We start from the raw sequence: 11,320 nt of genomic DNA, 5'->3' as shown, positions 1-11,320 counted from the left end.
CAGGGGGTCGGACTCGATGATCTATTGAGGTCCCTTCCGACCCTAACATCTATGAATCTATGAATCTATGAATCTAGTGAAGGAGGTATACGGTCCCACTAGAGGGAATGCCTTACTGGACTAGGTGTTGGCTACAGGGGAGGACCTGTTAGGCGAGCTGCAGATTCGTGGTCACTTTGGGGACAGCGACTACCAATCAATCGAATTCACCGTGCAGCGTAGGGTGGGTAAGATAACAAGTAGGGTGGAAGTGCTTGACTTTAGGAAGGCTAACTTCAGTGTGCTTAGGAGTCTAGCCAATGACACACTGCTGGAGAAGCGTTTTGGAGAGATGGGAGTCTAGGAAGGGTGGTTGTTCCTCAAGGAAATGATCTTTCGGGCACACAGGAAGACTATCCCAGTATGAGGGAAAAGGAGGAAAGGAGCCAAAAAGATTCCTTGGCTAAACAGGGAAATCCAGGGGAGCCTAAAGGCAATAAAGAAGGCATCTAGGCGGTGGAAGCAGGAGGAAACTACCAACGAGGAGCGCACCTACTTAGAAGTTAGAAAGGCCAAAGCAACTACAGAGCTGAGGCTGGCAACACAAATTAAAGACAACAAAAAGTCTTTTTTTAGGTATGTAGGGAGGAAAAGCAAGGCACAGGGCAGCATAGGACCCCTACTAACAAGGAGGAGCAATTAGTGACAGAGGAGGGACAAGGCTGAACTATTCAATGAGTTTTTTGCCTCAGTGTTCCTGAACAGGGCTCAAGATAAGTCTCCTCATGGGTTCTTAGATGGGCGTCAGAGGGACACCAGCCCACCAATTGTCGATTCTGACTCAGTGCAGAGTCACTTGGGCGGACTGGGTGTGTTCAAGTCAGCAGGCCTGGATGAGCTGCATCTGAGGGGACTGAAGGAATTGGTCAGTGTCATAGCAGAACCACTGGCATGGCTGTTTGAACACTTGTGGCACTAGGATCAGGTCCCAGACAACTGGAAAAGGGCCAATGTGCTCCCTATTTTCAAGAAGGGGAGGAAAGAGGATCCAAGTAATGATAGGCCAGGCAGTCTCACCTTCATCCTTGGAAAGGTCTTTGAAAAGATTATGAAGGTTCATATTTGTGGGAGTGTAGTGGGAAAAATAATGCAGCAGGGAAACCAGAATGAATTTGTAGCAAGTAGACCATGCCGGACCAATCTGGTTTTGTTTTATGTCAGGGTCACAAAATGCTTAGATGCAGGAGTAAACGTGGAAGTGATTTTCTTGGACTCTAGTAAGACCTTTGATTCGGTATCTCATCCTATTCTCATAAATAAATTCAGAGGCTGTGACACAGACATTTACATTTGACATTTGCTGGTGGGTGGCAAATTGGGTTAGCGGTCGCACCCAGAGAGTGTTAGTAGAGGGATTGGTATCGTCCTGGAAGGATGTGGGTAGTGGGGTCCCGCAGGGCTTGGTCCTTGGACCCGTACTCTTCAATATCTTCATCAGTGACTTGGATGCGGGTGTGAAGTGTACTCTGTCCAAATTTGCAGATGATACTAAACTGTGGGATGAAGTGCACACTCCAGACGGTAGGGAACGATTGCAGGCAGACCTGGACAGGTTAGAAAAGTGGGTAGCACACAATAGGATGCAGTACAGCAAGGACAAATGCAGAGTGCTGCACCTAGGGTGCAAAGATATCAAGCACATGTATTGACCGGGAAGTGACCCTCCACGATGAACATGTCATCAGTGTGACAAAATCATCAGCAAAGCTAATGGCACTTTATAATGCATCAGCAGACGCGTGACAAATAAATCCAAGGAGGTGATACTTCCCCTCTACGTGGCATTTGTCAGAATGCAGTTGGACTACCGTGTCCAGTTTTGGGCTCTGTACTTCAAAAAGGATGTTGATAGACTCGAGAGGGTCCAGAGGAGGGCCACTCATATGGTTAGGGGCTTACTGGACAAGCCCTATGAGGAGAGATTGTGGAACCTGGACCTCTGCAGCCTCCACAAGAGAAGGCTGAGAGGGGATCTTGTGACAGCCTACAAATTCATTAGGGGGATGCAGCAAAGGATCGGAGATGCTCTGTTCACCAGGGCACCTCTTGGGGTAACAAGAAACAATGGTCACAAACTGACAGAGAGCAGATTTAGGCTGGATATCAGGAAAAACTTCCTCACAGTAACGGTGGCCAAAATTTGGCATGGGCTTCCAAGGGAGATGGTGCTCTCCCCTACCTTGGGGGTCTTTAAGAGGAGTGGCTTCAACTCGCCCCAGCACTCTTTCCTGCCTAGGCAGTGGGTCGGACTCAATGATCCTTTGAGGTTCCTTCCGACCCTAGCACCTATGACTCTAAGAATCAGAGTAGGTGCTTGCACCACCTCCGGTGGCAGTCTGTTCCACGGCTTGGAGGCTCAGACAGTAAAGAACTTCTTCCTTACGTCCAGCCTGAAAGAGTCATGGAGGAGTTTGTGACCATTTGACCTTGTCATCGCTTGGGGCACTCTGGTGAACAGGACTTCCCCCAGATCCTGGTGCACCCCCCTATGTACTTATAGGCAGCCACTAGGTCCCCCCTGAGCCTGCACTTTTGCAGGCTGAAGAGTCCCATGGCTCTCAGCCTCTCGTCATAAGGCCTGTTCTCCTGTCCTCTTATCATGCGCGCAGCTCTCCTCTAGACTCCTCTAGACTCTCTCAAGCTTCTCCACATCCTTCATGAATTGTGGAGCCCAGAATTGGATGCACTACTCCAGCTTCGGCCTCACCAAGGCCAAGTACAGCAGGATGGATGTCATCCTAGGATTTAATTCAGAAGCATCTATAGATGCAAGCCAGAATTTTGCTCACTTTGCCAGCTGCAACATCACTTTGGTGGCTCATATACATCTTGTGGTCAATCATGACCCCCAAGTCCCTTTTGGCCATGGTGCTAGCAAGCATAGCACTGCCGAGTTTATAAGCATGCTGCAGGTTTTTCTTCCCAAGGTGGAGTACCTTGCATTTTTCAGTGTTGAACACCATCAGGTTTTGGTCCACCCATTTTCTGAGCCTCTCAAGGTCGCCCGGGATCACCATCCTTTGCTTGGGTGTGGCCATTTTACCTCAAAGTTTGGTGTCATCAGCGAACTTGGCCAGTCCACTTCTGACACCAATGTCCACATCATTAAGAAAGATGTTAAAGAGTATAGGTCCAAGGACGGAAACTTGGGGGACCCCACTGGTCATGGTGCAGCACGATGATTTACTTCTGTTGACTACCACTCTCTGGGTCTGACCTTGGAGCCAATCCCCCACCCATTGGATTGTGATGTAGCTGAGGCCACAGTTGGCCAGTTTTTCTATGAGATGATCATGGGATACCAGATAGAAGGCTTTTTGAATATCAAGATATATGATGTCAATCTCTTCTCCCTTGTCCAGGTGATATGACACCTGCTTATAGAAAGACATGAGATTGGTCAGGCAAGGCCTACCCACAACAAACCTGTGCTGGCTGTCCCTCACAATGTTGCCATCAGCCAGTTTCTCAAGAATGGTCTCTGATAACTTTTTCCAACATCTTCCCCAGGATAGAGGTCAGGCTGATGGGCCTGTAGTTCCCCAGATCTACTTTTCTCCCTTTCTTGAAGATAGGCACCACATTGGCCTTCTTCTAGTCTTCAGGCACATTGTCTGAGCACCACAAGTTCTCAAAGATCCATGCTACTGGCTGAGCTATGATGCCTGCCAGCTCCTTAAGTACCCTGGGGTGTAAACTGTCTGGGCCAGCTGACTTGAAGGTGTCCAGCCTCTCAAGGTGTTCCTTCACATGGTTTACATCGACAAAGGGCAACAATTCTCCCTCATCCTGGCCGTCTCATCCCGTATTGAGATGGGTCATGCCCTGGGGCTGGTGAAAAACCGATGCAAAATACCCATTAAGCACATTGGCTTTTTCCTGGGCATCAGCTGTCCCATATGGTTTAGCAAGGGTCCAATGTTACCCTTGCTTTTCCTCCGGCTCCCCACATAGCTAAAAAAGGCCTTTTTATTGTCTTTGATATGTCTAGCCAGTTCGAGCTCAGTCGCAGCCTTGGCTGTCCTGGTTTGCTCCCTACAGGTCTGGACCAGTGCAGAATACTCCTCCTTTGAGGTGGATCCAGTCCTCCATCTTTTATAGGTCTTACTTTTTAGACGCAGGAGGTCCACTAGTTTCCTGAAGAGCCAAGGGGGCTGCTGTGCCCATGTGCTGCCTTTCCTCCAAGAGGGGATAGACATTGCTTGTGCTTTCAGGATCCCTCCCTTGAGGAGCAACCACTCATCCTGAACTCCCCTCCCCTTTGGGTCATGGTCCCTCAGGGTCTTGCCAACATGCCTCTTAAGGTGTTAAAGTCAACTTTCCTGAAGTTGAGGACTTCTGCATTGCTGACTCACTTGCCAGCTTTACAGTGGATGGTGAAGGTGATCAGCTCATGGTCACTGTCTCCCAGCTTCCCTTCAATTGTTAGGTTGCTGATTAAGTCATGCCTCATTGCTAGTACCAGGTCGTGCAGCACCTTGCCTCTCGTCAGTCTATAGACTTCTTGAGTCAGATAGAGCTCATCCACACATGAGGAAGCTTTGCAACCATTCAGATTTGGCTGAGTGCTCTTCCCATGAGATATATGGGTAGTTAAAATCTCACATGACAACCATGCACTGGGAGCATGCAACCTCAGCCAGTTCCCTGGCAAATTCCTGGTCGAGCTCTTGATCCTGGCTAGGAGGTCTGTAGAAGACTCCCACCATTGTGTCCCCTGTGCCATGTTCACCATGGATTTTAACCCAGAGAGTCTCTAGTCCTCCACCCTGGGTGCCAATGTTGGCTTGCAGGAATGTGTAGCTTTCCTTGATGTAGAGAGCTACCCCCCCACCCCTTTTGTCTACATGGTCTATCCTGTACAAGGTATAGCCATCTATACCTGTGGCCCAGTCATAGGTGGCGTCCTACCAGGTCTCCATTATCCCTATGAGATCTTAGTCATTCTTGTTTCGCAGGAGGACCAGTTCCTCCTGCTTATTCCCCAAGTTCCTGGCATTGGTGTACAGGCACGTAAGTGTCCCATTTCCCTACACATTGTTCTGGGGCTGGGGTCAGGGTGGGCTCCCTTGAGTGCCTTAGCTTCCTGGATTTGCAAAACTTGCCCAGTGGGCTTGCTGTGGTGGTAGTCCCCCCATCTCCTCTCAGGCTTAGTTTAAAGCCCGGTGGAGCAGGTCGGCCAGTCTGGCTGAGAAGAGTCTCCTCCCCAGCACAGTGAGGTGGAGGCCGTCTCTTCCCAGTAGACCACTGCCTCTCTCACCAAAGAGCGGTCTGTGATCATGGAAGCCGAAGCCTTAACGATGACACCAGCACCACAGTCTTTGGTTAACTACCTCCATCTTCCTCTCCCTCATCAGCCCATAGCCCAAAACCGGGATGATTGAGGAAAACACCACCTGTGCCCCCAGGCACTCTACGAGTGGTCTTAGGGAGAGCAGGGACAGTAGCTGTGGATAAGCCTACATTGCCTGCAGGAGCTGGTAGCTGTGCTGGCTCGACTGGGGCTGGAAGAGTTTCATACCTGTTGCAAAGGTCCAGAGGGGAGGCAACACTGGTGCAGTGCACTGGACCAGCCCCACTTACGTCATCCCAGTGAAGGCTTTATCCACCTGGGTCTTCAAAGCCACCAAGGCTGCAGATTCCACAACCTCTCTGGAAAGCCTGTTCCAGTGCTTTAATACCCTCCTCAGGAGAATGTTTTGCTTAATTCCTAACCTCAACTTCCCTTCCTGCAACTTGAAACCATTGTTTCTTTGTCTGTCATCTGCCATCACTGAGAACAGAAATGATCCTGAAGGCTCCAGTGAGAATTGAGCTCATCGTTCCTAAACGAATTCTCTTTAGCCCTGAGCCATGAAGCCAGCCCTCACGTCCCTAAACCTCCCCCTGCCATCCAAGCCCAGACAACGCTCTGCAGCCTTCAGTCATTCGGAGGCTACTGAAAGTTATGGAGCTCATGTTGAGGAAAGAAGTGAAAGGGCAAAAGTGAAAATGTCCAAAACCACAAGACACCCACCCTGTGCAAGCCCCAAATCAGGAGGGCAAGCACCCCTTATCGCATGCAAGACAGGATAAACAGCATGCTCACTCTTACCCCAAGCTGCTGGAGCAACAGCACATCACACAGCTGTGAACCAGTTCCCAACCAGTGACTCTTTGGATTGGTTCCATTATTATATGGTCTCGAATCCACAAAACTGACCGAAAACTTCTTCAAGGTAGAGCCCAGGGTGAGGTGTTTCTGTTTTCTTTTTGCATGCTCAGCTCTAGCCTGACAACTCCTTGTTCTCTTGTGTTCTTTCTGTCCCCTGTAAGAAACCTTGTTTCTGTTTCGTACCCTGCCAACCTGTGGTAAGCATCATTACCAGGGCCTGGGCAGCCAAAGGAAGGTTACCTGATAAATCAGACAATGTCCAACAACTGGGTTTGCAGAGATCCAGGCATCAAAACCAGGGCTATAGTAAACTTAAAGTCAAGACCTGTGTTCGAGGTAAGTTGGGAGCCTAGGACAACCCAGGGCAGGCCAGGAGTGAGTTAGAGCTAGAATTGCAGGTAAGCAAAAGCCAAGGAAGGTCAAGAGCCTTTCTCCAACCACTCTACTGCCATCTGGGACTTGCTTTTAAAGGCTGGAGCAATGTTTTGTGCCTCCACAGGGCATTGGATGCCCTGATTACTCAAGTAGGACCTGCTAGGCCCAGGGCTGCTATCTGAGCCTGTTACAGGTGGGGCCTGCTTTCCTGCAGCCTCAAAGGACTGATTGCCTGGATTCTTTGATTGGGTTGGGCTTATTCTGAGCTCATTCCAACAGTGACCTCAGGGCAGCTGGAAACCACCAGCATTGCCTTTTCCTTTAGACAGTGGATCTCCATTATCTTGCTAACCAGGTGATTACTCTGAACTTGCAAGGCTTTCTCCACTGGACATGTATGGTCTGGTCAGGGGCAGGAGAGATAGGCTTCCTAAGGATCAGAAGTCAGCCCAGGGACACAATCTAGCTTATACCTCCATAACACACAGCAGGGCAGGGCAGTATGGGAGAGACTTGCGAGTCTGTCACCCTGAGCAGCTGTGCACATGTGGCTGTTATATGGAAGGTGAGTAACGTCATCCTCGGTTTGTGTGGTTCATGTGATTTTTGCCCTATGTTGGAGTATTGTCTGCGCTGCTGTAATTACTGTATGATCTTCCTAACTACCTCTCTAACTAGGCTTGGCAGAATTTGATTTTTTTTTTAAATATCAGCCACTAAAATTGATGTTTATTTTCAAGCATTTATTTTGATTTTTATTGATTGAGATTTTCAAAATTGTATGAAATGAGGGGTGGGTTTTGTTACTTTTATCAATTTAACACACATACACACATGCTTTTTCACCAGATAATCTCAAAGCACCTTGCTTAAGAGCTAGTTATCATCAACACTATTCGATAGAGGAGGGAACTGAGACACACAGGAGTGAAGAGATGTAACTTAAGTCACCCGGGAAGCCTGTGGAAAGAGAGTGCAGTTGAATCCCATTTTTCTGAAGCCCAGGCCAAAGTTTCAGCCAATAAATAGCACTGTCTGCACAGGGAAGAGCTTTGTAAAAGCAGCTGGGCATGTGGGCTGTCTCCATTTTCAGGCATTCAGAATCAGAGGCTCTTTTTTGAATGTTGGACTAATGCTAGACTAGACTATGGCTGGATTAACTGAAACCTGATAGGACCCTACCCACAATTGGTCAGTAGGCATTGAGGGCTATAGGCTGTACAGAAGCAGCAGTGTGGGGAAAAGGGTGGAGGGGAGCAGAGCTGCACTCTGTTAAGGATCAATGCACATTCTCTTTAATCAAGATGGGATCAGAAGAGGGGCAGATTGGGGTACTGTGGGTCTGAATACAAGGGGGTTGGGGGAAAGGGACTTGGTCGTGGGGGTCTATTACAGACTGCCACACCAGGACGATGAGCTAGACCTCGAATTCCCAAGGCAGCTCTCAGAGGCAGTACACTAACGGGACAAGGTAGTCATGGGTGACCTACTGGGTGGAGCAGTCAGCTAGGTATGACCTTTCATGTAGGTTCTTAACCTGCATACAGGACCTTCACCTAATGCAGGAGGTATATGGTCCCGCTAGGGGAAATGCCTTACTGGACTTGGTGATGGACTTGGTGTGAGTTCAGTGGATACAGGGTAACCTAGGGGACAGTGACCACCAACTGTTAAAATTCTCTATCCAGCAAATGGTGGGAAGGATACCCCGTAGGGCAGAAGTGCTAGACCTCCCAGAAGGGCTAACTTCAATGAGCTCAGGAGGTTAGTAAGCGAGGCACTGAAGGACAAGAGCATTGGTGACATAGGAGTCCAGGAACAGTGGTCACTCCTCAAGCGAACAATCCTTCAGGCACAGAAGGGGACATAAAAGGGGGCAAAAGTGCCAAGAAACCCTTTTGGCTGAACAGAGACATCCAGGAAAGACTAGTGGTGAGAAAAGAGGCATACAGACTTTGGAATGAAAGGGTTGCCATCAAGGAGGACGATACCTACTTGGCTCGCACTTGCAGGGAGTCAGTTAGGAAGACCAAAGTAGCAATGGAGCGCAGGCTGGCAACCAAAATTAAAGATAACAAGAAGTACTTCTACACATATGTAGGTGACAGATAAGAGAGACAAAGCTGAGCTCTGCAATGAGTTTTTTGCTTCTGTATTCCTGAACACGAACAAAAGACAAATCTTCAAATTGGACTAGATATGCAAGCACAGGAGGGACACCAACCCACCAACAGCTAGCGCCAACCTACTATAGGGACATTTGGAGGGGCTGAATGTGTTCAAGTCCGCAGGCCCAGATCATCTTCATGCAAGGGTGCTGAAGGAATTGGCCAGTGTCATAGCAGAACCACTGCCAGGACTGTTTGAGCACTCGTGGCACTCAAGACAGGTCCCAGAGGATTGGAAAAGAGCCAGTGTAGTCCCTATTTTCAGGAAGGGGAGGAAGGAGGATCCGGTGACTATAGGCCAGTTAGTCTCACCTCTAACCTTGGGAAAACTTTTGAAAAAATTATTAAAGACCACATTTGTGGAAGTCCAACAGGGAAAAGGATGCCAAAGGGCAACCAGCATGGGTTCATAGCAGGTAGATCCTGCCTGACTAATCTTGTATCTTTTTACAGTCAGGTCACAAAATGCTTAGGCGCCAGAGTAGACGTTGATGTCATTTACTTGGATTTTAAAAAGGCCTTAGACACGATGTCTCACCCCATTCTCATAAATAAACTAAGCGGCTGCGATGTAGATAATTACATGGCGACTTGGCTTAAGGAACACACCCAGAGCGTGGTGGCAGATGGGTCGGTATTGATCTGGAAGGATGTGGGCAGTGGGGTCCCCCAAGGCTCAGTCCTCGGACCAGTGCAGCTCAATGTCTTCATCAGCGACCTGGATGAGGGCGTGAAGAGCACTCTGTCCGAATACACAGACAACACCACGTTGTAACGCAAAGTCAAAACACTAGTCAGCAGGGAATGGATTCAGGCAGTTTTGGACAGGTTAGAAAAGTGGGCAGAGATAGGATGCAGTTTAACAAAGATAAGTGCAAGGTACTGCATCTAGGGAGAAGAAATCTTCAACACACTTACAGACTGGGAGATGACTTCCAAAGCAGCACAGCAGCGGAAAGGGATCATGGAGTCGTAGTGTACTCCAACACGAACATGAGTCATCAGTGTAATGAAATGACCAGTAAAGCTAACCACACTCTATCATGCATAAGCAGGTGCATCACAAAAAAGTCTGGGGAGGTGATACTTTCTCCCTATGTGGTATTGGTAAGGCCACAGCTGGAGTACTGTGTTCAGTTTTGGGTGCTGCACCTCAAGAGGGATGTGAAAAACCTTGAGAGGGTCCAGAGGAGGGCTACTCGGATGGTTAGGGGCCTGCAGGTAAGGTCCTAAGAGGAGAGACTGAGGGACCTGGATCTCTTCAGCCTCCACAAGAGAAGGTTAAGAGGGGACCTAGTGGCCATCTAGAGTGGATTTAGAACAACGGCCATAAACTCACAGAGAGCAGATTTAGATTAGACATCAGGAAGAACTTCTTTATAGTAAGGGTTTCCATCATCTGGAATGGGCTTCCAAAGGAGGTGGTGCTCCCCGCTACCTTGAAAGTGTGTAAGAGGAGACTGGACAAGCACCTGGCTGGGGTCAGCTGACCCCAGTGCTCTTTCCTGCCCAGGGCAGGTGCTCAAACTCGATGATCTACTAAGGTCCCTTCCAACCCTAAACATCTATGAAATCTACTAAATCTATGGTACTGTAGCATGCATACACACATAATAATAATAATGTTCTGACAGTTAAGCCAACTTAAGTCAACTTAGTATGCATGTATGCACCCTTAGTGACTCTAAAGTTTCCTAGACTACTGCATCACACCAGACAACTTTTCCATCTGCACCAGGCTTTGAGGCCTGGTGTTTTACTAGTTTTGCAAAAGGGAGCTCCTTTGGCATCTGCTCACAGCCTCAGCACTAACACAGCACAGAAAGCACCACAAGTGGTGAGAGTCGGCCAGGAACTCAGAAACTGCTAAGAAGGAAGAAGCAGTGGTCAGTGTGATTTGAACACACAACCTTCTGATCTGGAGTCAGACATGCTACCATTGCACCATGGGGCCAAGTGCTTAGACTCTCTCTCTCCTTTTTATAACTGGTTCCCAAAGTCCTCCTACTTGGTACATGTAGGGCTTTTGCACCCTCCCTTATTCCAAGTGCCCATTTCAGTGAATTTTCCAGACTTTCCTTACGGTGCCTGTGACTTTCACAGAAATCAAAAAAACACAGCCGAACCTCAGCATGATTTTAATGCACAACTTACTTAAGCTTCTCCCTGAAATATAGGTTGTATCATTCAAAGAGCTGCCAAACTAAGCTACAGCAACCAAGTGCAAAGAGAATGAACTGCCCACTGACTTGAGAGTCGTAGTTGTCACCTGCCATCTCATACTTGTACCACTAAAAATTATAATCAAACAATGGCAGCATGTGCTCAAGAAGGAGCAAACCTGAGAGAAATCTTCCCCCCAACACTGTTCCGCCGGCTTTTAGGCATCCTTCTCACTTCCCCAACCCATCATCAGAGACCAATTCCCTGCTCTGCAATGAGCGTTGCTTAGTTGATCCTAGCAGCTCTCTATGTCTGTAGTATTGGTGCCCAGCTCTTCATACGGAGAATGGAGCTGCAGGATAAGGTCAGGCTTACTGGGAAGGCTCCTGGCACGTTGGAAATGAAACTGCTTCGAAGTGAT

At 48.5% G+C, this 11,320-nt stretch overlaps 1 non-coding gene across 1 annotated transcript; it reads right to left on the bottom strand.

Moving 5' to 3' along the window:
- Positions 1–10,620: 10,620 nt before the first annotated feature.
- On the bottom strand, positions 10,621–10,690 carry TRNAW-CCA. Its single transcript has one exon. It is a non-coding gene; the product is annotated as a tRNA-Trp (tRNA).
- Between the last annotated feature and the right edge of the window lie 630 nt (positions 10,691–11,320).

The sequence above is a fragment of the Alligator sinensis genome, unplaced genomic scaffold, assembly GCF_000455745.1.
Source record: "Alligator sinensis unplaced genomic scaffold, ASM45574v1 scaffold1500_1, whole genome shotgun sequence".
Classification (NCBI taxonomy): domain Eukaryota; kingdom Metazoa; phylum Chordata; order Crocodylia; family Alligatoridae; genus Alligator; species Alligator sinensis.
The sequence above is the reverse complement of the archived record's forward strand: the minus strand, read 5'-3'. Positions and strand labels throughout refer to the sequence as shown.